Source organism: Dama dama, chromosome 12, assembly GCF_033118175.1.
Source record: "Dama dama isolate Ldn47 chromosome 12, ASM3311817v1, whole genome shotgun sequence".
Taxonomy (NCBI): Eukaryota; Metazoa; Chordata; class Mammalia; order Artiodactyla; family Cervidae; genus Dama; species Dama dama.
In genome coordinates, this window is record NC_083692.1 from 56,813,338 (window position 1) to 56,841,040 (window position 27,703).

The window sequence follows — 27,703 nt, forward strand, 5'->3', positions numbered from 1 at the left end:
TATAAAGGATCTGGTTCAGTAGAATTGAGAGGAAATATTTATAATTTAGAAACAGACTAAATATTTTAAAAGCAAGTTTTTATTTTATACTTTCAATTGCTGTAGTGCAAACTGGCATTCTGTCTTTAAAAAATTACCAAGATAGCTTTTTAAATATAATGGACTAATTATCAATATATTGTGACAGAAGATTTCCCCTCTCTCAGCCTTTTCTTATGAACAGTTTTAAATATGCAGAAAAGTTCAGAGTAAAATGATCACCCACCACCTATATTCAATCATTGTTCCAGTTTTGCCATATTTGCTTTGTCTATATATGTGTATTTCATTTATTTGTTTTGCTGAACATTTCATAAGTTTGAGACATTGTTTCTCTCCTAAATACTTCAACATGCATTTCCAAAAAATGAGGGCATTTGCTTATACAACCAAAATACCATTCCTATACTACATAGTAATTCCTTAATATCATCTGTTATCCATGTGTAGCAAGATATTTTATTTAATCCCTTACTTAAGCATGTTTCTTCTTGCTCAAATAACCCTGCTGGGCCCAGGGCCTTATTTTTTTCTTATGACTTTGCTGTGGACCTGATGCCCAGCAGCAGCTGATGAAATTGTTTGCATATTCACATGGCTTTAAATTTGAGAATGTCTAGGGCAATGGGCAGGTCAGGAAGCAACAGTTAGAACTGGACATGGAACAACAGACTGGTTCCAAATAGGAAAAGGAGTACGTCCAGGCTGTATAGTGTCACCCTGCTTATTTAACTTATATTCACAGTACATCATGAGAAACGCTGGGCTGGAAGAAGCACAAGCTAGAATCAAGATTGCCGGGAGAAATATCAAGAACCTCAGATATGCAGATGATACCACCCTTATGGCAGAAAGTGAAGATGAACTAAAAAGCCTCTTGATGAAGGTGAAAGAGGAGAGTGAAAAAGTTGGCTGAAAGCTCAACATTCAGAAAACTAAGATCATGGTATCTGGTCCCATCACTTCATGGAAAATAGATGGGGAGACAGTGGAAGCAGTGTCAGGCATTATATTTTTGGACTCCAAAATCACTGTAGATGGTGATTGCAGCCATGAAATTAAAAGACGCTTACTCCTTGGAAGGAAAGTTATGACCAACCTGGATAGCATATTTAAAAGCAGAGACATTTCTTTGCCAACAAAGGTCCGTCTGGTCAAGGTTATGGTTTTTCCAGTGGTCATGTATGGATATGAGAGTTGGACTGTGAGGAAAGCTGAGCACCAAAAAATTGATGCTTTTGAACTGTGGTGTTGGAGAAGACTCTTGAGAGTCCCTTGGACTGCAAGGAGATCCAACCAGTCCATCCTAAAGATCAGTCCAGGGTGTTCACTGGAAGGACTGATGTTGAAGCTGAAACTCCAATCCTTTGGCCACCTCATGCGAAGAGTTGACTCATTGGAAGAGACCCTGATGCTGGGAGGGATTGGGGGCAGGAGGAGAAGGGGACGACAGAGGATGAGATGGCTGGATGGCATCACTGACTTGATGGACATGAGTTTGAGTAAACTCCAAGAGTTGGTGATGGACAGGGAGGCCTGGCGTGCTGCGATTCATGGGGTTGCAAAGAGTTGGACACGACTGAGCAACTGAAGTGAACTGAGGGCAATGGTTCTCAACTTGGGGTTCATTAACTTCAGTGGCCTTTAAACATTAGAATCCCCCTTCATTCCAGACCACGTATATCCTGATTTCTGGGGCTGGGGGTCTCGGGTATCAGTATTTGTTGGTTTCCCAGGTGATTTTTTAGTGCATGGCCGAGGTTGAGAATCACAACTGTATAGATCCAACTGATCTTTGATGAGACCATTCAGAAGTATTGAATGGTCAGTTGACATTTTTCTTACCAGTATAGAAATGAAGAGTGGTATGTGAAGATCCTTAGGCTTTTTCTTTTTCTTTCAGTAAACATTTACTAAACATCTACTGTGTTTAAAGCACTGAGCTAGGAATCAGATATGTTAACTGTGATGTCCTGGAAAGATTGTGCACTTGAGGGTCATAGTTCTGTGGAGTTCAATTCTAACTTTACCAGGGGACAGGTTGTATGATTTGACAGCCTGAACATGATTGAGGCTTTACTATGAGGTTTTTCTTTCAGAGGTTAACTCTACCACTTGTCCCACCTCTCTTTGTGCGCCAGCCATACTGGTCTTCTTTCTGTTCCTCAAACATTATGAAGCTCATTCCTACTCTAGGACTTTTTACTAGCTCCCCTATACCAATCTTGCAGCTCATAACACAGTTTCACCCTTACTAGTCATTTAGGTTTCAATTTTTTTTTTTAATATTTATTTATTTGGCTGCACCAGGTATTAGTTGCAGCATATGGGATCTTTAGTTGTGGCATGTGGGATCTAGTTCCCTAACCAGGGATCAAACCCAGGTCCCCTGCATTGGGAGCATGGAGTCTTAGCCACTGGACCACCAGGGACCCTAGGTTTCAATTTAAATGTCATCTCCTTAGTGAGGCTTTCCCTGACCACCTGATCTGAAGTAACCTCCCAGATAGTCCATATCTTATCATCATGTTTAATTTTCATTTTGGCATTTACTCTTCTTGAAATTTTCTTGTTTTGTTTGTTATGGACTCTCTCTTCTCTAACGTGAGGACACCATGAGAACTGGGACCTTATTTGTTTTGTTTCCTGTGTTTCCAGTAACTATAGGAAAATACCTGAGATAAAGAGGATGCCTAATAAATATTTGTGGAATAAATGAATAAGTAAAGTAGTGATGGTAATCCTACCTTGCATTTGAGATAACTTGTGAAAAGCTCCTAGGGACAATCTCCTATCCATCCTCATATATCCTTTCCCCAAGGAGCATCTTTTCTTATGCTGAAAGCTTAGAAAATCTAAGCAGCTGGGGAGTTTCTGCTGAATGTGTAAGAGAGTGTGTGGGTTGTGCCATCTCAGTAATCCCCTCCCCAGACTGGGTTTGTTGGGGTCCTTCTTGCTCTCACAAGTGAGTCTCCTTGTGAAAAGGCATCAACAGTATTAGTGCCCATCTTAATACTTCTCCCTCTGAATGAGAATTTGTTGTTTAACCTTTGGGTAATTCTAGAGAAATACAGTGTATTGATAAGTCAGTTTTTGTGTATCACTAAGAGTCAAGCACTATGAGGCCACATTAGTGAACTAGTTAACTGTCTTTGTTATCTTTTACAGTTGAAAAAGCAAATGTGTTAAATGCACACAGAATATTCTTGGCTTTTTTTCTTCTGGTGTATTTTTTAAGCCTTAAGTTATTGGTCTTATATTGTATTCCATGCACTGAATGATTAGAGCCCATCTCACAATATCTCTATGTTGTTCAGTCACTTAGTCATGTCCAATTATTATCTATGAGATAGGGACTATTTCTTATTTTTGTTTTATTCATGAGTCTTAGGAATTTAAGAAACTTGCCCTAGTTGGCAATTTGTGAAATCAGGATTTTTAGTTCAACTTTATATTCCACAGTTTTGACCACAATGCCTCCCATCATGGGCTTCCTGGGTGGCACAGTGGTAAAGAATCAACCTGCCAATGCAAGAGACTTGGGTTCAATCCCTGGAGGGGGAAATGGCAACCCACTGTAGTATTCTTGTGTTCTTGCTTGGACAATTCTGTGAATAGAGGAGCCTGGTAGGCTATAGTGATAGAGTTGTACAGAGTCAGACACAACTTTGTACACAGACCACACAGGCGAGCGTGCATGCACACACGCACCTCCTATTAGATCCTTTTCTCGTCTTGTCTTAATCATTTAAATATTTCTGTAAATGCATTTGAGATGACTCAGGGTGAATTTATGTTTCAAAGCAATGAATACCAGGAAAACAGTTCCCAGTGGCCTTGTTCAGAAATCATGTTCCATTCCATTAAGATTCTTTAAGAATATTAGCATCTATATTTGTTAATATGTGTTAGTGGCTGAGTCTGAAAATGGAACCAAGTTTTTGGTAATTAAAAGAAAAATAGTTTTATTTCATTCTTAATTAACCACAGTTTCTTAACTAATGTGATATGTGGACGTGTTGGGATGTACATTTCCAAACTTTTGGAGTCAGATTGGATGTCAGCCATTTCCCATCCCACACTGATTTTCCATGTACTTGCTTTTAACCACAGCAATAAAATCCAGTATTGTCATAAAGATATGAATATAGAGTGATCTAGTGTTGAAACTATGAACTACCTTGTAGTGTGTATGGTGAGTTTGGTGTAGTTTATATTGGTAACAAACATTACTGTGTTTCCCTCAAAATTTTAAAATATCCAGCGGTGCCTTTTTTAGTTTGTTGTACTGCCCCAGGGTACCTTAACACACAATTGGTAAACACAGCACTTTAGGGGGAAAAAAAAAAAAAGCTTCTATATAACTAATTTTATTTCACAGCATTGCTGAAACTTTCTACTTCAGTCCCCCCAAAATTAAAAACATTAAATATTTGCCTTTCTTTATGTACAACGCACCCATTTCCACTGTTGGAAGAATGGTGCATACACCATTCTTCTAAACCACATTTCTTCCCTCCCAAGCTCTACTTTAAGACCTATCTCTTTAGACTCTGGTTACCAGTCTGTCACCATTATTCATATTCTACTATGGAAGACTGGAAAAAATGTTCCCCTCAAAAGAGATCCACGTCCTAATCCCTGTTACCTGTAGAATCCCTTTACTTTGTATGGAAAAAGTGCCTTTGAGGGTGTGGTTCAGATCTCGAGTCAGGAAGATTATCCTTGATCATCTAGGTGGGCTCTAAATGCAGTCACATTATCCTTACAAGAGAGAGGCAGAGGGAGATTTGAATACACATAAGAGAAGGTGATGTGAAGAGAGAACAGAGAGAGATTTGAAAATGCTGGCCTTGTGCATTGGAGTGATGGAGCCAAAGCCAAGGAATGCTGGCAGCCACTAGAAGCTGGAGGGTCAAGGAACAGGTCCTCTTCTAAAGCTTCCAGAGAGAGTTTGGCTCTGCCAACACTTGATTTCAGCCCACTGAAATGGATTTTGGACTCTAGCCTTCATAAATATGAGAATGCTATGTTGTTTTCAGCCACTAAGTTTGTGGTAATCTGTTACAGCAGTCACCAAAAACTAATACATCCACTTTCTATATTAGTTAGCAGGTTTTTTTGGTATATGGCATATCTAGGATATTTATTCTTTATAGAGCCAAAGGTTAAAAAGTTCACTTCCAAGCTGTCAAAGTTTCCTTTGATCACCTCGATCTGCCTGAAAAAATAAATTTGTATCTGATTGGTTAATTACTTCATTTATTTGCACATTCGTTCATTTGATAATTTTTGAGAACTTGCTGTGTGCCAAACACTGTGCCAACTATCATTTTCATGATTAAATCGTTTCTAAAAAAGGCATCCACTCATAAGTTAATTATTGTACTTATTTGTTGTATATCATCATTAAGGAAGGAAAATCATGTTGCTCATCCTAAAAGGATGTAATGTTATGTCCTGTATTTGGGTCAAACCCTATATTTTTAATGTTGAAAGGCATCTTAAAAATAATTAGCCTAACCTTCTCATTTTCTGTGCACAGAGACTCAGTTAGAAAGAAGAAAAGTAATTTGCTTGAAGTAATAAGAATAATGGCAGACCTAGAGTTCTATCCCAGTTTATCCTTCTTGCCACTATGGGCAGAACCTAATTTACTTTAACACAGTCTTAGAATTTACATTTAATCTGGGAATTTTGCTCTGAAGGCTGTTCTCCCCCACCCCGCCCCGGCCCCCAAATGGGGAGATTATTTCATTATGGCTTTTTTTTTTGGCTATGCCAGGCAGCATGTGGGATCTTAGTTCCTCAACCAAGTGTCAAACCTGCGTCCCCTTCAGTGGAAGCACAAGAGTCCTAACCGCTGGACCACCAGGGAATTCCTGATTATAGCTTTTAAACACCACACCTGTGCACTGAAATACTTAACTCCTTTGGATTCAATCCTTTTGCCTTCCAAACTTTAAACTAGTGTTAAAAGCCTAAGATTTCCCAAAATTGAAAGTTTATATATATCTCTTTCTTGGTTTCATTCCTATTCGAATCACCATATTAGAACAGATTCAGGAGAGACCTGTATAATGAACAAGTTTAGTTCCCTTATTCTCTAGGTAGCCACTTTGAACTGGTGGTTCTATGGAGTAATGGAAAAGGCGCTGGATTAGGAGGGAGAGATTTAGATTCTGTTTCCAGGATCATAATGAACTACCTGTAAGTAACAAGGCAAGTTGGCAAATAACTTCGTTTCTCTGAACCTCATTTTATTCATGTGTAAAATGAAAGATTAATCTGGATAACCTCTAGCATCCTGTGATCAGTGAATCTGGGGATTTTGGCTTCCAGTTCCACGCTGTCTTACTACTTACCCTCTAGAGACTTTTAAAGCATATGATCCATAAGGACAGGCTTATGTCTTTTCCTTTTTTTTAAGTCCATGACATTGCCAGGAATGAGAAATCATTTTGCAGAGAGTGAAAGTTGAGGTTGATACATAAATTCCTTCTTTAGGCTGTTAATCCTAAAAGGGAAAGAAGGAACTTTGGAGCCTAGATCCGTCAGTGGAGCAGAAAGTCAGGCAAAGTGCTTAAGATACTTCAGTAGAATAGCTCATAATGCTGCCACTGATGCTGATGGTAATGAGAATGACTGCCAGCATTTCTTTACTGGATATGGTGCTCGGCACTTTAAATGGATTAATTGAATGGATTAAATGTGTTAATAAAAGTAGAACACATAGCGTAATGCTTGGTACATGATAAAAACTATATAAGTAATCATTGCTATTATTGTTTTCATCATTATGTCATTGTGGTGGTAGTAGTTATAATTAATTTTCATAGCATCCCTAAAAGGCAGGTACTATTTTTATTCATTTTGCAGATGAGGAAGCTAAATAACAGGTGTTAAATCAAGAAATATTGATAGAATAAATCTAAACTCTAGTCTATGTAGTCTTCATTTGGTTAGTAATGCCTAGAGATATTGGGTAGCTATTATTTTATTTCGAGCAGCCAGGGAAGGCCCCTTGGAGCAGGTGACATTTAGGCTGAAATTGAAAGATAAAAAACTAGCTATTAAAAAATGAGGGCGGGGGGTTGTCCCCTAGGATGTATTCTAGGTAGATAATGCAAGTGCAAAGGCATGAAGACAAGAAAGGGGTTGATAAGGTTCTAAACATAGAAATGTGTCTCTTTCTTAGTGAGTACTCTAAAATTACATGCCTACACAAACTTTCTATCCCCTCTTCCCTGTTTTATTTTCTCCCTGACACTTCTCACTGTCTCACATATTATGCAGTTTATTTTGGTTTTGTCCACCTCACTCTGCAATGAGATATAAGTTCCATGGGGGAGGGATTTTTGTCTGATTTGTCACTAAACCTAGGGCTTCTTTTAGGCCATGAGGCTTCTTTCAGCAAATTAGAGAAAAAGTTTCCCTTCTAAGAGGTTGCAGGCCCACACCAGGACAGGCAGCCTAGCTACCTGTCTGGACTTCAGCCTTCTCCTGCCTCCTCAGCTGGAGCCCTCATATAAGATGTAATCGAACAAGCATTACATAGAGTCCTGCATGCATCCATAGTACCTAAAACAGTGCCAGCATGCAGGAGGCACTGAATAAATATTTACAGAATGACAGCATAGTTTGGAATGAAGAGGGTAAGAGGCTGTGAGACGAGCAGGTAGGCAGAAACCAGATCTGGTGGGGACTTGTAAGGAGTTCGATTTTTTTTCCTCTTAACAGCAGTCAGCTGAGAATTACTTTTCATTAAATCATAATCTTCCATATTTTTAGTAAGCAGTGCAAGTAATTCTGTAGTAGAGAATAGGCCAGGTTAGTTAAGTCCAACTTTCTTTATCTTTGGACCTTGGCCTCAGGAATCTGTCTCCTGCTTGCTTTATCCTTGTCTATTTGGTATTGCAGAGCTTCCCTGATAGCTCAGTTCTCAAAGAATCCGCCTGCAATGCAGGAGACCTCGGTTCGATTCCTGGGACAGAAAGATCCGCTGGAGAAGGGATAGGCTACCCACCCCAGTATTCTTGGGCTTCCCTTGTGGCTCAGCTGGTAAAGAATCCGCCTGCAATGCAGGAGACCTGGGTTGGATCCCTGGGTTGGGAAAATCCCCTGGAGAAGGGAAAGGCTACCCACTCCAGTATTCTGGTCTGGAGAATTCCATGGACTGTATAGTCCATGGGGTCTCAAAGAGTCGGACACGACTGAGCAACTTTCACTTATTTAGCATTGCCTTTTGTCTGCATATGTTAGTTTGTCATGTTTTATTAAGTTCTGTGTGAAGAACTTTGGGATAAGCTATATATATAATAATCATTTTTCTTACAATCTCAAATTTAGACACAGTAGGGTAAAATTTTTCAGTGAGGGTTGTTGCAGAAAACCCAAGACCCCTGGTCCTTATGTTTGAATTGTGTCTGAGCAGGGAGTTGAGGGCATCTGAGTATCACTCTCTTCTGAAACTCCATGTATGAATTAGTCAAGACCTAATTTTTCATCAGTTCCCACCCTCACCCAACCCAAAAACACCAATGTAACTTAAGGTTCCCAGTTCACTGGGGAGATAACAGCTGGAATTTTGGCACTAAATGTGTGAGCTTTTGTTTTTCTTTCATGTTGATGTTTTTTTGGTGCCCAAGGCCACATTTGAGAATTTACTTTCTCTCTGAGAAGTTTTTGTTGGCAGTTTTTATCTTTGTCTTCTGTAATAGAGTAAAAACATAGCTTGAAGAAAAAAAAAGGAACCTGCAGGGGATTATTGATGGAGTTCCTGCCCCAGAGGCCTTAGGCCTAGTATGTGCATACTTCTGATGAATCACTGCTGGTGCTGGTAGTATTTAGTATTTCCTGATTCTCATATCCAGTATTGTAAAAAGCATAGAATCTGCCCAAGGGACTTAATAGCTGAGTAACCTACTTGATCTGTTGGTTCCCCGCCCCACCCCCCACATCTTTGTTGGTGGCTACAGGGAGGAATATGGGAGACATGAAACTGTAAGCAAGAGGAAATCTAGACTATGTAGCTTTATTGCTGCCTGGGAAGTGGCCTGGGAGTTCAGATGCAAGGATTTGATGCTCTGTGCAACTGCCATAAATAACCTAACTCTCATTGGGGTGAGGATGAAGTATTTCCACATGGTTGCTCAAGTGTCTGTTCTCTTTGCCCTGATGCTTCCTCCCTCTTTCTGTCTTTTCATTAATTGCTTAGCAGTTGCTGATGCAATTAAAATGAGATGTGTCTGCAGCCTCTGCGGTTTGCTGTCAGGGCCCTCTCTCTAAGGTCTTCATCTTGCTGCTAGGGATGGGTGAACATCTGATTTTGAAGCCATAGGAGGGAGGGACCTGTGGCAGCAGTTAAGTGCATTTTTTTTTTAAATGCAGCAGCTTGCAGAGCTAGATTTCTCCTGACACTCTAATCATTTTACCAAGCCAAGCGCTGATCCCTTGTGCTGTTCATTAATAGAGCTTATATTTGGCAGCACAATATATAGAAATGAATTCTACTGAATTGCTTTTGTTGGTAATATAGAAAGTGCTTTTTCATTTTTAAATAGGCGAACACAAGATGGAAACAGCAATCTCAAAGTGCAGAAGAGTCAAAACTAATCCCCAGGTTTCTATGAAAAGCAAGAATCTGGAGATGTTAAGAGAGCTGGATTGCAACACTTAATCCATTTGGGATCACTGAGTAGCATATACACTACACCTACTGTTATGTGTATCTCCCTGCTGGCCAGCATTTTCAGCCTGCCTCTGACTTCTGTTCCTTTTTGCTTGTCTTTGTAATTGCCAGGAGATGCTCAGAGGATCTAACCATTGTGTTTCTACTCAGTATCTGGTAGAAGAGTGCTGACCGCTCTTTACCAGTGCTGCTTGATAATCACGCGGCACATGTGTTGCTGTGAGACATGAATTCTCCATCTGCTTACCTGCACCCCAGACCACCGTACGAATTTGCCTCATTCATGCTGCCTACCATAGTGAGATTCAGACTTCAGGATGCACGCACATTACCTGGAGAGGATGTTAAAACACAGATTTCTAGGTTGAATCCACCAGATATTCTGATTCAGTAAATCTGGTGTGGTGTCATTTGGCGTTTTTAAGAAGTTCCTAGGAAATGCTGATGCTCCCAATCTGGAGACCTTCCTTAGAGCTTAGAGTAGTAGTAGTCTAGGAATAACTCTTTGCATATAAATAAGACTCAGTACTTACTGATTTCATTTTTCTTGTCTTATATGTGTTTATGATTAGACAACTGATCTGATATTGTGTGACTGGATGACAGTTTTTTTCCTAGGGTAAGGGGGAAGTATGCAGTATGTGTTTCTTTGTGAACTCTAATTTATTCAGTTCCTTTACCCATCTTGGTTTGGTCAGATCACATTCTACCCTAGCTACAGGGATCATTATTGTTTTTTCTTTTTAATAGGCTTTACTGTTTTAGAGCAGTTTTAGATTTGCAGAAAAATTGAGAAGGTAGTTTTGACAATTATATATCCCCATACCCAGTTTTCCCTGTTAACATCCTATATTATTAGATGAAATACTCCTTACAATAATGAACTAATATTGCTTTATTATTATTGTCTATATCTTATGTAGATTAACCTTTCCTTTTTCTGTTCCAGAGTCTAATCTAGGATACCACATTACATCTAGTTGTCATTTCTCTCTAGGTTTTTCTTGGTGGTAGCAGTTTTTCAAACTTTTCCTTGTTTTTGATGACTGACAATTTTGAGGTGTAGTGGTCGTGTATTTTGTAGGTGATCTCACTGTAGGAATTTGTCTGAAGTTTTTTTTTATGATAAAATAGAGGTTATGGGTTTTTGAGAAGATAACCATAGAAGTAAAGGGCCATTTTCATCACATCATACCAAGCATTGCACTTGTGCTTAGTCACTTCAGTTGTGTCTGACTCTTGGTGACCCCGTGGACTGTAGGCCACCAGGCTCCTCCATCCATGGGATTCTTCAGGCAAGAATACTGGAGGGTTGCCATACCCTCCTCCATGCTTTCTTTACACGTGAACATTGAGTCTAGGTTAGCTTAAGTGTGTTATAAATTCTGATACAGACTTCTGTAGTCATGTGTTTCTCAGTTCCTGTGTCAACTCAGTTAATTATCAAATTTTTGCTCTAAAAATTAAAGTCAGTACACATCATTGTCAGAAACTGTATCCAAGCACAGAGCCTAGATTTTTTTTTTTTTTTTTTAATTCAGCCAAACTATTGGTCTTGCCTGGAAAGCTAGAATAAACTTGCAGTGTCTCAAAAAATGTCCTTCCTTCCCATGCACCATTCTCGGAAGCTACTGAAAAATGTTCTCCACAAAATAAGGTCATAAACCAGGAAAGACGGAGACGTGATTGAGGAAATAGGAGACTCAGTAAACAAGACAAACTAGGGGATTCCTCAGATTAGTGAATGGAGATTTCAGATAAACAGCTTACCAACACTGAGAGGGCAGCCAGTCCAGATTGGAGAAGGTTCAAAGTCTCCAAGAGAGGCTTCTTTAGGAAGATGAAATAGAATATTGATATGAATATCTTAAGAGGAAATTTAGACAATTGGCAAAGATTTTCTGGGGCGAAATGCCAATAAATACATAGAAATCTAAGCAAATGAGTTAAAAAGATAATACTTATAGAAAAATAAAAAACTTGTGTAGGAAAGGAAAAGGAATCATGATTTACTGTATGGCTCAAGTGTGAATAAGCTTATATAATCATTACTACTTACACTGAAGATTGAACTAGTCAGGATTATAGGATCACTATAAAGGGTAGTTTGAGAGACAGAAAGGATGCATGTGTATTTTGGGTACAGAAGGAAGAAAAGAGATCATCTTCCAAATGGGATATCAATGGATAATCACAAAACTGAAAAATCAAGAGGTAGCAACACAAGCATGTCATTTAGAAGCATGAAGATTAGTTTGAAAATAATTACTTAAAAGAAGTGCAGTGGTTTATTTTTTAGGGAGTAGAAATGGGACCGCAACAGGGGTGAGGGGCAACTTTTTTTTTTAAACACACTTGGTAAAACTCTTATTCTTTAAACAATGTGTGTGTTTAATCTCTTAAAAATAGTTGTGCATGGCTAATCATCAGGGAAATGCAAATCAAAACCACAAGATGATACCTCACACCTGTCAGAATGACTGTCATAAAAAAGAATACAAATAACAACATGTTGATGAGGGTGAAGAGAAGAAGAAACTGTCGTATACTGTTGGTGGGAATGTAAATTGAAGCCATTACTGTGGAAAACAGTATGGACGTTTCTCAAAAAGCTAAAAATAGAACTACCATACGATCCAGCAATTCCACTACTGGCTATCTTCCCCAAAAAGCATAAGCATTAATTTAAAAAGATACACACACCCCATTATTCATAGCAGCATTATTTACAGTTGCCAAGATATGGGCACAACCTGAGTGCCAATCAAGAGAGAAATAGAGGGACTTCCCTGGCATTTGCAGCGACATCGATGGACTTTCGGGGCATTATGCTAAATGAAGTCAGTCAGAGAGTGACAATTACGATATCATTTGTATGTAGAATCTAAAAAATACAACAAACTAGTGAATTAATAAAGAAAAAGACTTAGGGATATAGAGAACAAAGTAGTGGTTACCAGTGGGGAAAGGAGAGGAGGAAGGGGCAAAATAGAGGTGGGGGGAGAAGTGTTACTATGGGATTATATGAAATCATGTGTGTGAAACTTTTGAAAACTGTAAAACACCATAGAATTTAAAGAATCTTTTGTTCAGAAAAAAGCTATATATTAAAAAATGGTAAGGGAGAAAAAACAATTTAGAACACAGTTATTCTCTGTAAATAATAAATTTTACTATGGTGAATCCTATACTATTGAATCCTAGTTCAATACATAGATCTTTGTCTACGTTTCTGATGTATCAGTTAATGTGCTTTTGCTAACCCCATTTTTAAATGGCATTAGGAAATTTCTTATCACTCATAACAGAATTTGAGAAATAGGTCAGGTGTGGGTTTTTTGTTTATTTGCTTTGGATTATATGATGATTCCAGCTTTGTAAGAACTTCATCCAAATACCACAACATGAGCTTAAGAAGGGGAATTTGCTTCTAGTTCATAGGAGCAAGAAAGCCCTTCCCAGAAGCTCCCAGCAGACTTTTATTCTTACATCTCTGACCATAACTAGGTGATAAACCCTCTTTTAAACTAGTCACTGACTCGGGGAATGGGATTTCAATAATTGTCTTAGACTGATGTTCTCAGGTGAAATGGATGTTGGAAGCTGACCACAACGTCTGCTATCCTAGTCATTATGTGTTAAGTACTTTTTGAGAAATTCTTCTTTCAGGAAGCTCTACTCTTTAGTTGAAGGTAAAGAATGAGTGAATAAAGCAGTCATCAATATGGACAGGGCCACAGGTCCATATTTATTGAATGAATAAGGTGAATGCAAAAAAAGCTGTTTGACATAGATGTAAGTGATTTAGGAGTTGTAAATTAAGGGGAAATAAATGAAAATAGTTTAGTAACACCAGACCAGAAAGCTTCTTGAAGAAAAAAGAAGACTTAAACAATTGTTTCCCTGTTAGCTAGTCACAGTGCTGGTCTGCTTTTGTCCAGGGATGTGCTGGTAAATGTTTAACCACCTTGGAGGAGGAAACGGGGCTTTTTGTAGTGTTTACCAATTTTCATAATGTAAATAAAACCCTGGGTGATTTTAATCTGTCAAGGTGGAGTCAGCTGCTTTGCATACCACTGCTTCTCTTTAAAGAGGATTGTTTAAATTTCTAATTAATCTCCTGAGACCACATATTGACAAAAGTAACATTTCACTTTTTTAGCCTTGTAAATAATCAATAATAAAACCTAGGTTACCAATATAAGATAGGTGGTTTTGGTGTTTTGGACAGTGGTGTGTTAGAGAGTTGTAATTTTAAGATAATATTAAATACTGGTCTTTGTAGACTTGAGAAATGAAATAAACCTGCTGTTCGCCTTAGGCGGTAGGTGAAATGTTACTAATTCAGCTTTTATGGAGCACCAACTATGTGCTCAACACTGTAAAAATGGTAATAAATAAGACTAGAATCTTACCAGCCATTCTCCTCAGTCTGATAGGAAGACAAAAAATTATCATCGGATAAGTTCAAGTGGAAATGTGGACTCTTGGGCTTTAAAGTGCTCCTTTAAACACAAAGGAGAAGTCAGCTAAATTTGGGGACGTCATGTAAGAGGTTGTTTAAATTTTATCTTGAAAGGAAATATGGTATTTGCATTGAAGAGATGAAAGGATCATTCCAGACAATAGGAAGCACATGCTCCTAATTGTTGAGGGATAAAAAATCTAATATGTTTCATGGTTTTTTGTGTGAGGTACAGCTAAAACCCAGAATGGGTAGAGGATAGAGAGAAAAGAAAGATAATCCAAGGCCATATTGTGAAAGGGCTTAAGTCATATTGTGGAGTTTGGATTTCCTTATTATTGAGTATGAAACTTCTTAACATAAGATTTTATTTTTTTAATTTTATTTTATTTTTTATTAGTTGGAGGCTAATTACTTCACAACATTTCAGTGGGTTTTGTCATACATTGATATGAATCAGCCATAGAGTTACACGCATTCCCCATCCCGATCCCCCCTCCCACCTCCCTCTCCACCCGATTCCTCTGGGTCTTCCCAGTGCACCAGGCCCGAGCACTTGTCTTATGCATCCCACCTGGGCTGGTGATCTGTTTCACCATAGATAATATACATGCTGTTCTTTCGAAACATCCCACCCTCACCTTCTCCCACAGAGTTCCAAGTCTGTTCTGTACTTCTGTGTCTCTTTTTCTGTTTTGCATATAGGGTTATCGTTACCATCTTTCTAAATTCCATATATATGTGTTAGTATGCTGTAATGTTCTTTATCTTTCTGGCTTACTTCAGTCTGTATAAGGGGCTCCAGTTTCATCCATCTCATTAGAACTGGTTCAAATGAATTCTTTTTAATGGCTGAGTAATATTCCATGGTGTATATGTACCAGAGCTTCCTTATCCATTCGTCTGCTAATGGGCATCTAGGTTGCTTCCATGTCCTGGCTATTATAAACAGTGCTGCGATGAACATTGGGGTGCACATGTCTCTTTCAGATCTGGTTTCCTCAGTGTGTATGCCCAGAAGTGGGATTGCTGGGTCATATGGCAGTTTTATTTCCAATTTTTTAAGAAATCTCCACACTGTTTTCCATAGTGGCTGTACTAGTTTGCATTCCCACCAACAGTGTAAGAGGGTTCCCTTTTCTCCACACCCTCTCCAGCATTTATTGCTTGTAGACTTTTGGATAGCAGCCATCCTGACTGGCGTGTAATGCTGCCTCATTGTGGTTTTGATTTGCATTTCTCTAATAATGAGTAAAAAATATGGAACGCTTCACGAATTTGCGTGTCATCCTTGCGCAGGGGCCATGCTAATCTTCTCTGTATCGTTCCAATTTTAGTATATGTGCTGCCGAAGCGAGCACTTAATATAAGATTTTAATATGAAAGTTTCTGCTATTCCATATCTTTAGTCAAACCTGGTGTTTATGATTCTTTATAATTAATGATGATTTGATGAGGGAGATGCTTTTGTCATTTTAATTTGTGCCTTCCTCGTTATTAGTATGGTTGAATATAATTTTTAAAATATATCTTTTGGTCATTTGTATTTCTTCTGTGTGTTGCTTGTTCCTAACCTTTACTCATTTTTCTCTTGAATTATTTGTTTTTTCTAATTTGTAGGAGCAATTTATATGAGCTATAGATATGAATCCTTCATTTTAAGGCTTTTCTAACTTTTGTGGTGGATGGATTGGAAGAAGGAGAGATTATTGTCAATTTGGCCAATTCACCAACATTTGAGAGATATTATAATAACCTATAGCCATAGACCAGAGATGATGATGTTTTATTTAGTCACTAAGTTGTGTCCAAATCTTTTTCAACTCTATGGATTATAGCCTGCCAGGCTCCTCTGTTTCTGGGTTTTCCCAGGCAAGAACACTGGCATGGGTTGCCATTTCTTTCTCCAAAGGATCTTCCCAACCCAGTAATGGAACCCATGTTTCCTGCATTGCAGGCAGATTCTTTACCACTGAGCCACCAAGGAAGCCCCAAAGGTCTTTGATAAGATTGTTGTTGTTTAGTTGCTAAGTTGTGTCTGACTCTTTTGCAACCCAGAGATAATGTGATGTTAAACTGTGGCAATGGGGGAAGAGGGCAGTAGACCAGAGATCAAGCTGCCTGCCATCCAGTGGCTTTGTAATAGAGTTTGGATTAAATGTCAGTACTACTGCCTTGTGCTGCTGCTGCTAGGTCGCTTCAGTCGTGTCCGACTCGGTGCGACCCCGTAGACGGCAGCCCACCAGGGTCCCCCCATCCCTGGGATCCTCCAGGCAAGAACACTGGAGTGGGTTGCCATTTCCTTCTCCAGTGCATGAAAGTGAAAAGTGAAAGTGAAGTCGCTCAGTCGTGTCTGACTCTTAGCGACTCCATGGACTGCAGCCTACCAGGCTCCTCCGTCCATGGGATTTTCCAGGCAAGAGTACTGGAGTGGGGTGCCATTGCCTTCTCCGACTACTGCCTTTTAATTTAGTGCTTTTTCTATAATACATTGTCGTCTTTACATCCTTTCCTTCTGATCTACGAAAGAAAAATAAAGAGAGTTTAAAACAGCAGAGTCAAAAAATAAAATAAAACAGCACAGTCTATAGTAAGGTTAAAATGAACTGAGGCTGTAATTTAGGAATACTATATAAAAAAGAGAAAACATAGATGAGTATTTTTTATCGGCTCTCAGAGTATGACTGCCTTTCTAAGCATGAATGTAAGGGAAGAAAGATAAAGGAAAAGATGGACAGATTTTTACGAAACAAAAAATTTAAATGTTGTTTTGTCAAAAAGATTATAAACATCTCTGTAGAATCCTGCTTCAGTGCAGTCCTCTCATGTTTCTTATGTCAGTCAACCTAAAAGTGGGTGTCATCTTTTTTCCTTCTTGGCACTTGCGGATCACTCTCTCTTTCCTTATTCTTTAAAACCTCCTAGGTTTGTAAGTCTTGTCTTTTGTCTATTTTAGTAATTTTATAGACTCTGAGTTGCTTCCCCTGTTCATTCATTCATTTTGGCCATGCTGCATGACATGTGGGATCTTAGTTCCCCAACCAGGGATGGAACCCATACGCCCTGCGTTCGGAGCACAGTCTTAACCATTGAACCACCAGAGAAGTGCCCCCTCATTCTTTAATTGGAATGTTTAATTTGGTTACATTTAACATAATTACTGATGATATTTATTGTCTGCCATTTGCTGCTTATTTTCTATATGTTTTATATCTTTTTTGTTCCTCTATTCCTCCACCAAGTCTTCTTTTGTGTTAAAGGGAAGTATTCTAATATACCATTTAAGTTCCTTGATTGTTTCTTTTAATATAACATTCAGAGCTATTTTCTTAGTGGAATAATCTAGTTTGGATTAATACCAATTTAATTTCAGTAGTATGCAAAAACTATATGTATGTGATAAGCAGAATAATGGCCACCTAAAAATATCCTATGACCCCTGGAACATGTGAATGTTACCTTATATGCATGTGTGTGCTCAGTCACTTCAGTCGTGTCCACCTCTTTGTGGACTGTAGCCCCCCAATTTCCTCAGCCCATGGGATTCTCCAGGCAAGAATACTGGAGTGGGTTGCCATGCCATTCTCTAGGGGATCTTCCCAACCCAGGGATTGAGCCTGTGTCTCCTGCATTGCAGGTGGATTCTTTACCAACTGAGCCTCCAGGGAAGCTGATTACCTTACATAGCAGAGGAATTTTCTATATGTGATTAAGGATTTTGAGATAGAGAGAGAAGCCTGGATTATCCAGGTGAGCCTAGTGTAATCACAGAAGTCTTGATAAGGGAAAGTGGGAGACAGGAAAGTAAGAGAGAAGGACTTCAAGATATTATACTGCTGGTTTTGAATATGGAGGAAGAAGGTGCCATGAGCTGGGGCATGCAGGCAGCTTCTAAAAACTGGAAACAGCAAGAAAACAGATTTCCCGCAGAGCCTCTGCAGAGACACGTGGCCCTGCCAGCGTCCTTTCCTCTGCCGTTCTGTGGAAACTGCCCTTGTGAGTCACCAGTGACCTCTTCATTGGTAAATCCAGTGATCAATTCTCAACCTTTTTTAACTTGGCATTTTCTTGAGACACAGTTCACATGCCATAAAATTCACATATTAAAAGTATGAAATTCGGGGAGTTTTAGTGTATTCACAGACTTATGCAACTATCACTATTACATGATCACTATTTTAGATCATTTGTATCACCCCAGAAAGAAACTCTATGCCTGTTAATAGTCAGTATACATTCCTACCTCCTCCTCACGTTTGGAAACCATTACTCTGCTTCTGACTCAACATTTCATATCAGTGGAATTAAATAATATATGGCCCTTCAAGTCTGGCTTCTTTCACTCGGAATAATGTTTTTAAGGATCATCCATGTTACAGGATTTATCTATACTTTGTTCTTTTTTTTTAAGTTTTTTTTTTTTTTAATTTATTTATTTTTGGCTGCACTAGGTCTTCAGTTCTGTGCACAGGCTTTCTCTAGTTGCAGCGAGTGGGGACTACTCTCTAGTTGCAGTGTATGGACTTCATTCACGTTTTGATGGCTTCGCTGTTACAGAGGACAGGCTCTAGGTGCTCAGGGTGAGCAGTTGTGGCCTGCAGGCCTAGTTGTGTGGCATCTGGAGTCTTCCTGGGCTAGCAATCAAAGCTGTGTCTCCTACATTGACAGACTGGTTGTTAATCACTGGGCCACCAGGGAAGTCCACTTTGTCCTTTTTTAATAGCCAAATATTCCATTGTATGGATATAAACACATTTTATTCATCCATTCATCAGTTGATGGACAAATTTAAGTTGATTCTCTATTCTGGATATTATGAATAATGTTGCTGTGAACATTCATGTGCACATGAATGCATTCACAATGCACACACATTCATGTGGACATGTGTGTTCAATTCTTTTGGTTTTATACTAAAAGGAGTGAAATTGCTAAGTCACATGATAACTGTTTAACATTTTGAAGACCTGCCAAACTTCCAAAGTGGCTGCACCAGTTTACAGTCCTACCAGCAATGTTAGAAGGTTCCAACTTGTCCTTTCCAGCACTTGTTATCGTCTTCTTGTCTTTTTATTTGAACCATCTTCGTGAGTGTGAAGTGATTTTAATTTGCGTCTTCCTAATTATTAGTTGGGTTTCCCCGATGGCTCAGCTGGTAAAGAATCCACCTGCAATACAGGAGACACAGGTTCAATCCCTGGCTTGGGAAGATGCCCTGGAGTAGGAAATGTCAACCCACTCCAGTGTTCTTGCCTGGATAGTCCCATGTTCAGGGGAGCCTGGTGGGTACAAAGCATGGGGTTGCAAAGAGTGAGACATGACTGAGCATTTGGCATGTGATAATTAGTGGTTCTGCTCATCTTTTCATTTGCTTGTTGCTCATTTGTATATATACTTACTTTTTGGGGGAAAAAACCTTTATTTGGATCCTTTGCCTTTTTTGTTGTTGTTGTTGGTCACCCAAGTTGTGGGATTGTAATTCCCTGACCAGGGACTGAACCCTGGAGCTTGGCAGTGAGATCCTGGAAGCCTAAGCACTGGACCACCAGGGATTTCCCCAGATCCTTTGCCCATTTTTAATTGGGTTGTCTTTTTGTTAATAGATATGTGATTTGCAGATATTTTTTCCCACTCGGCTAGTAGGTTGTCTTTTTACTTTCTTAATAGTTCTCAGTTCTCAATCCTTACTTTACCTTTCAGCAGATTTGATTACTTTCTCTTTCCTATACTTTCTTTACTTGATTTTGAGAACATCACAGTTTCCTGATTGTTTTTCTCACCTTAGTCTGTATTCTTCACCTCAGTCTCCTTTGCTGCTTATTTTTAATCTCTCCAAACTCTAAGCATTGAAGTGCCCATGGACTCAGTCCTATTCTCCATTATCTCCTCTGCTTTCATTTATATGCTGACAACTTCACATTTACTATCCGTCTCGTGTATTCATCTGCCTACCTGATATTTTGACTTAGATAGATATCTGATAGGCATTTCAAACTTAAAAAATGTCCAAAATCAAGACTTCTTAATTTTTTGTCCAACCTGATCTTCTCTCAGTCTTCATCATCTCAGTAAATAGCAATTCCATTTTTCTAATTGCTTGGGCCGAGGAGTCATTCTTTTCTCATTCTCTCCCTCTCCACATACAATCCACCAACAAATTTTAATGGCTTTATCTTCAAAATATTTAGAATCTAACTCTTTTTTACCGCTTTCCCTGCTTCCGGCTGATACAAACAGCTGTGGGTTATTGTAACAGCCCTTAACTAGACCCTTGTGTTTAGTGCCGGAGCAGTCAGTGGTCCTTTTAAAGCATATCAGGTTCTTTTACTCCTCTACTCAAACCCATGTAGTGGCTTCTCGTACCATTCAAAAATCTCAAAGTTCTCATAGTCATTTAGATCATCTGGCTCCTATTTTCACTCTTACCTCATTTACTGTCTCCTCTCCCTCTGTCACTCTTTTCCTTAATATTCCTCGGATGCTCCAGGCACATCCCTCGCTTATGGCCTTTCTGTGTGCTGTTCCTTGTGTCTGCAGTACCCATCCTTCTGTTATTCTTAGGGCTTCAGTAACAGTGCTATGCAGACCCAAATTGAAGCCAGAAACCAAAGGAAAAATCAGTAAGATTAATCTGATCTTTATTTAAATCTCAGTATTTTGTTCATTGTGATTTTTTGCATTAATTTTGATTTTTAAAAAATATTGTGTTAAAATATCATTTCTTGATTACTGAGGTTCTTGGTACTCCCTTAAATTTTGCACCCACAGTCAATACTTTTCATGCTTCATTTGCCTGTCATTTGCCTCACCTTATTCAAGAAACCAGGAATAGAAGGGAATCTCTTCCTGATAGAGAGTATCTATCGTAAACCTACAGCTAACACTGTAGCTAACATTGAAAAACTGAATACTTTTCGCCTTAGGATAAAGCCTGAGGTAAGGATGTCTCTTCTTACTCCTTCTGTCCATCATAACTCTGGAGGTTCTAGCTAGTCCAGTAAGACCAGAAAAAAAGAAATAAAAGTCATCCAAAATTAAAAGGAAGAAATAAAACTGTCTTTATGTAAATAAAGATGTTATGATCATTTGTGTAGAAAATGCTACAAGGAAAAAAACAGGTAACATGAGGTTTTAATGAAGAAATATTTTTTATAATCTTAAAAAGAGAAACTCTTAAGAAAGTTACAAAAAAGCTATTAAAACAATACTAATATGTGAATTTAACAATAGTGCAGAAGTTCATTATATTAAAATCGATTATATTTCTATATACTGGAAATCAGAATGAAGTTTCTAAAACATAATTTTTAACAGCATTAAAATATAAAATAGGGATAAACCTGATAAAAGATATGTAAAATGTAAACACTGAAAGCTACAAAACCTTGCTGAAAGGAATTTAACACATGAAAAGATACTCAACATTGCTCAGTATTAGAAAATACAAATCAGAACCATAGTGAGGTATCATCTCACGGTCAGAATGGCCACCATAAAAAGTCTGCAAACAATAAATGCTGGAAAGGGTATGGAGAAAAGGGAATCAACCCTCTTACACTGTTGGTGGGAATGCAAACTGGTACAGCCACTATGGAGAACAGTGTGGCAATTCCTTAAAAAACTGGAATGAGAACTGCCATACAACCCAGCAATCCCACTGCTGGGCATACACACTGAGGAAGCCAAAATTGAAAGAGAAATATTGAAAAAGGGTACAGTATTCATTGCAGCACTATTTACAATAGCTAGGACATGGAAGCAACCTAGATGTCCATCAGCAGACGAATGGATAAGGAAGGTGTGGTACATATACATGATGGAATATTACTCAGCTATAAAAAGGAATGCATTTGAGTCAGTTCTAGTGAGGTGGATGAAACTGGAGCCTATTATATAGAGTGAAGTAAGTAAGAAACACCAATACAGTGTATTAATGCATATAAATGGAATTTAGAAAGATGGTAACAACGATCCTAAATGCAAGGCAGCAAAAGAGACACAGATGCAAAGAACAGACTTTTGGACTATGTGGGAGAAGGTGACGGTGGGGTGATTTGAGAGAATAGCATTGAAATGTGTATATTATCATATGTAAAATAGATGGCCAGTGCAAGTTCGATGCATGAAGCAGGGCACTGAAAGCCCGTGTTTTGCAACAACTCAGAAGGATGGAGTGGGGAGGGCGATGTGAGGAGGGGTTCAGGATGAGGGGATATATATGCACCCATGGCTGATTTGTGTCAATGTATGGCAGAAAACACCACAATATTGTAAAGTAATTATCCTCCAGTTAAAATAAATAAATTAATTTTTTATAAAAAGAATATGTGACAAAAACCCTACAATTCCACTTGTAAGGAGTTTCAGTTCAGTCGCTCAGTCGTGTCCGACTCTTTGCGACCCCATGAATCGCAGCACGCCAGGCCTCCCTGTCCATCACCAACTCCCGCAGTTTACTCAACTCATATCCACCAAGTCGGTGATGCCGTCCAGCCATCTCATCCTCTGTCGTCCCCTTCTCCTCTTGCCCCCAATCCCTCCCAGCATCAGGGTAGAAAGTAATTGGAAACATTTTGCAATAACTTACAAACAAGGATGCTTAAAAGAAAATTCAAGGACTTCCCTGGTGATACAGTGTATAAGAATCCGCTGCCAATGCAGCTGACATGTTTGATCTCTAGTCTGAGGGATTTCTCCTGCTGTGGGGCAACTGGGCCTTTGTGCGGCAACTACTGAGCCTGTGCTCTACCGCCGGAGAGCCACAACTACTGAGCCTGTATGGTGCAACTGCAGAAGCCCATGTGCCTAGAGCCTATGCTCTGCAACAAGAGAAGCCTGCGAACCCCAACAAAGAGAAGCCCCTGCTCGTCGCAACTAGAGAAAGCCTATGTGCAGCAATGAAAACCTAGTGCAGTCAAAAACTTAATTAATTTTTTTAATAAAAATTCAAGCAACCCAAAATTCTAATAAGTAAGCAAGTTAGGTTTCAGTATACCTACTCAAACTTCCTACTTTATATATATACATATATATTTTTTTAATTTCTATAGTAGCTTTCTTATACTCTGAATGCTTTTTCATAATCTCTTGTTCCATGGATGCAATATCTTATATATGATACAGTAATTTTTTCTTTTTTTTTTTTTCCTGCTCTCTACATTATCTCTACTTGTTTCAAGTTCATTCATTGTTTAGATGCAGAGTGTCTTTTAATCAAATGTCTTGCCATTCTTGATTATCCACTTGTGTTTAAAAGCAAAACACTACAGGGGCTTCCCAGGTAGCTCAGTGGTAAAGAATCTGCTTGCCAATCCAGGAGATGCAGGACACATGGGCATGATCCCTGAGCTGGGAAGATCCGTTTGAGGAGAAAATGGCAATCCACTCCAGTATTCTTGCTGGGAAAATCCCATGGACAAAGGAGTCTGGCAGGCTACAGTGCATAGGGTCACAAACAGTCAGATAGGACTGTGTGACTGAGCACGTATACATAGGAACTAAGGTTCCCAGCCAGGTGGTGTATAATAAATACTTGCTAAGATGCCAAAATAATTGGAACCTAAAGAATGATTATAAAAGCAAAACACTACAGTCCATTTTTTTTAGAAGCTGTTTTTTCATTGATGGAGCTTGTCAGTTGTTAGGCTTTACTGTAGGGGTGATTGAGTGTTTAGGCGAGGGTCACCCAGTCACCAACATCTGGTCTTTTGACTTAGGGAAGAAGTCATTTTTCCCTCAGAGCAATCAGCCAATCTTTTGCCTGCTTTAGCAGAGCCCAGTGAAAGGAAAGGAGTTTTATGTTTCACTGTTGTTGTCAGCGCTGTACTTTATTCTCAGTTGTGCTTGGTGTTGGTAAGTACGGAGTCTGTCTATTCAACATACCCGGAGAACAAACCTTCAGACTTCTGCTAGAATTGTGAGGGGTAGTGGGTGGGGAGGTGAGGAAGCTGCTTTGTTGGTGAAGATGCTTTAGAGTTCTGATGTATCTTTTAAAGACTTGGAGCTGATCTTCCTGTTTTGAGCCCTATCCTCTTTTTAGAAGTACCTGAGCTTTTCCTGGGTTTTGAATGTTTGCTAATATAGTTCTTTTCCTTTACCTTACAGACTGAGGTCTCTCATCGGTTTCCTTTGATCTGCTAGGTTAACATTTGTACATCTGTTTTCTAGTTTCTGAAATGTTTTTGATATCTCATGTCTCCTCTGCTCTTCTCTCTTGCTCTCTTGGTCCTCAGAGATTTGTGCCTATTTTTTTCTGTTTACACGTTTTCATTTTTATTAGGTTTTGGAAGACAGAAGAGAAAAATATATATATAAGACATTCACCCTCAGTTGGACAGAGTGTGCCCTTCAGGAAGGTTCCCTCCTGAGAGGCGTTGAATAAAGGGTTGATATCCAGCCTGAGCTTGGCTCACATTGTCTTGAACCTGGTCAATATGTTGATAGCAGCTTCTAATTCAGAAAGGTCTTATGCTGAGGGTAGCCTTAGATGTTTTATTTGTTGCTGTTGTCTTTATGTAATAATTTGAATCTGATATACAGTTCTGCTTTATTTGTTCAGTTCTACAGCAAATTGTGAATGCTTTTTAACTGAGTTAAGTTACCCAACTTTTGGTAAATATCCCTATATATTCCCTTTGAATACAATAATAAGTAAATTTTATTTCCAAATTTCCTTTTTTGGCTGCATGGCGCACGGCATGTGGAATCTTGTTCCCTGACCAGGGATCAAACCCATGCCCTCTACAGCAAAAGCACAGTCTTAAACACAGGGCTGCCAGGGAAGTCTCAGTTCCTAAATTTTCTTAACTAGTTTCCAGTTTAGCTACCAAGCACCTAATTGAGTATTCAGTATCCTTAGTTAATGCTCATTTACCTTTGGCCTCATTGACCCCTGTGCCAACTATACTCAGTCTAGATTTGGGCATGAAAGAATTACTTCAGCATTCCGAGTGTGGAATTCTTCTTCCATCAACAATGACTCACAGAGATGAAAACTGAATATACTTTGAAATGCGGGGGGTTTTTTTTAGTTTTTTAATACATATTTTTATTGGAGATAATGTACAAAAGGAAATAATGCCTTGCAAAGTTAAATTTTCAGGAAGCAAGTTAAATGCCTAAGAAGTAAATAGAAGCATAATCCATTCTGAAGGATGTCGGTTGTTCCCTTCATGTCCTACCTAATTACACTACTCACCAACTTTCATTTCTTAAATTTTAGCTTGGCTCTAGGAAGAAGAAGGGAGTCAGGAATAACTAGAACTGATAATAGGTGTCAGCAGCATTTTCTACTGGGGCCTTTAAAGGAATGCTGGATAGAATGATGAATGTATTGAAACAGAATGAAAAGCAGCAAAAGTTTTGAGTTTAGTGAAATGAAGTAATTCCAACCACCATTTAATGCTTGTCCATTCCTTGTCTCTAATTTTAACCATTTTTATAAATCACAAGCAGAGGCAGCTGTAATGTGACCACCTATGGCTCATGTCTTTTATCTCCAGAATAGAGATGTTTGTCTTCAAGATAATAATTTCTTTCCTTATAGCTTTTCCTCCTATGAGGTATGTCTCTGCCTGTTGCTTTCTAGAAGAGCTTCCAGAAGGACAGTGCTTCACTGTTTATTCAGTGCTTTAGGAGAAGCTACTCTGCAGAATGAAGAATAATATAAGTCACAGGGGTACAGAGACTAAAGGAATTAGTTCATTGTTTAGAGCAGCAGAAGGAAATAGCAGCCCATTGTTTTCCACAGTGGATCTTGCCACACACCATTTGTTGATATCTCAGGCTTGCCTTTGTATACATTTCAGTGTTCTAAGAGGTCAGTGGGGACAATCCTATCTACCATCTCCTTTATACCACCAAATGGCTGTTTTATAGACAAATGAGACTATGTCTGTCCTGTCACTGCCATGATTTTAGCACCCAAGACTGTGCCCACTTATAGTAAGACCTTAGTAAACTTTGTTTCATAAATGCTGAAATACCTACTAATTTCTGGGACAGAGGTTCAGAGAGCCAAATGACAGGGATGAAACATGAAGTTTCTGAAGAATTGTGGTGTATTTTCCTACATTTGTGGAGAGACTAGTAATAGTTGCCCCAGCCTAATTAGAGTCTCAAGATCATTTATTCATTCAGAAATTTTTATTGTGTACTTCCCGTATCAAGGCACAGTGTTAGACCTCAGGATAGAGTGTTGAAGGAGAGAAGGCCTTCCTTCATGGAATTTCATTTATCATGAGGAAAGGAGACATTATAAAAAGTTATATTACATGAGATAACTATGCTGCAAAGAAAACTTCTCCGAGATACTATGGAAGTAGATCCATTAGCTAATTTTTCTGAAAACTAACATGGTTACGCAAATCTTTTACCACTTGAAAGGGTCATCGAAAAGTTTGGCATGTTTCTTCATTGTATCAATGTGTAGATACTAGATAATAAGGAATATCTTGGTGTAATTTTTTTTCTTTTGTTAGTTTTAAACTGAGAAATATATCCTGTTAGGGTTCAAAGAATACTGATAAAAAGAACACATGTACGTGTTACCTGCCTTAAAAAGTAAAGCTTGATGATACGTTCGGTTTAGACCCTCCTGTGTGGCCCTTTGCTCGCTGTGCCCCTGCTTCCTCTTTACCTCCCACTGTCTGGCATTTTATATTGGTCACTGCTTATTTGTCTGTGTCAGTATGCTTGCTTTCTTAGTTTTACCTGATTCTTTTCTTGCTTTAAGTAGAGTCACAGTGTCACACCTTTTTCTGTCTTGCCTTTTCCTTGCCTGTGTTGCTATATGCAGTATAGTTAATTTGCATTACTTTCTGATGGTCATTTAGGCTCTTTCCAGCATTTTTGTTATCACCAACACTGCTCCCTTGAACATTGTTGTGTCTCTGGGCCGCAAGTGCCAAAGTTTCCCTATGGTACAAACCTAAGGGTGGAATTGCTAGGAAGTTGGATGTGCACATGTTGTACTTCAGTAGGTATAGCCACTTTATGAAAGTGGTTGAACCTGTAATTTATGCCTCCACCAGTCTTGCTTAATCAGTTCCTGGTACTGTCAACTTTTATTTATTTATTTATTTTAACCAGAATCATGGGTGCATAATACTGTTTTAAATATGGCCAGAAAGTGATTAAGGACAGTATGAGCACCTATCGGTATGTTGTGTACTGAAGCCTGTCTTTTCTTTCCTTTAATCTCATGCTTTGAAAGAAACCCAAAGAGGGATACAGGGGTGGAAATTTTAAAATTCTTGGTGCATTCCCTAAGATTTATAAGGGGAAAAGTCTCACTTCCTCTGAGTGCTGTGAAACAAGGGCAATGTACTAAGATAACATCCTTCTAAATATATGTGTATTTAGACGTTCCACCTGAGTGGAAAGTCTTACTTTCTCTTCCTTATCCTACTCTTACTGGAATGGTAATGAAACAACTTGGTACTTTGCCACATGGTTTGGAATATTCTGTATATGAAATGAGAGCTTATTGGTCTGTTGACTTTAAGTTT

General features: G+C 38.8%; 1 protein-coding gene and 1 non-coding gene across 6 annotated transcripts in view; one reads left to right on the forward strand and one right to left on the reverse strand.

Annotated features, from left to right (window-relative positions):
• Window positions 1–27,703, forward strand: part of ZNF609 (zinc finger protein 609) — a 200,025-nt gene that overhangs the window by 94,044 nt on the left and 78,278 nt on the right. The window lies entirely within an intron of this gene.
• On the reverse strand, window positions 15,450–15,556 carry LOC133067603 (U6 spliceosomal RNA). Its single transcript, XR_009695371.1, has one exon. It is a non-coding gene; the product is annotated as a U6 spliceosomal RNA (small nuclear RNA).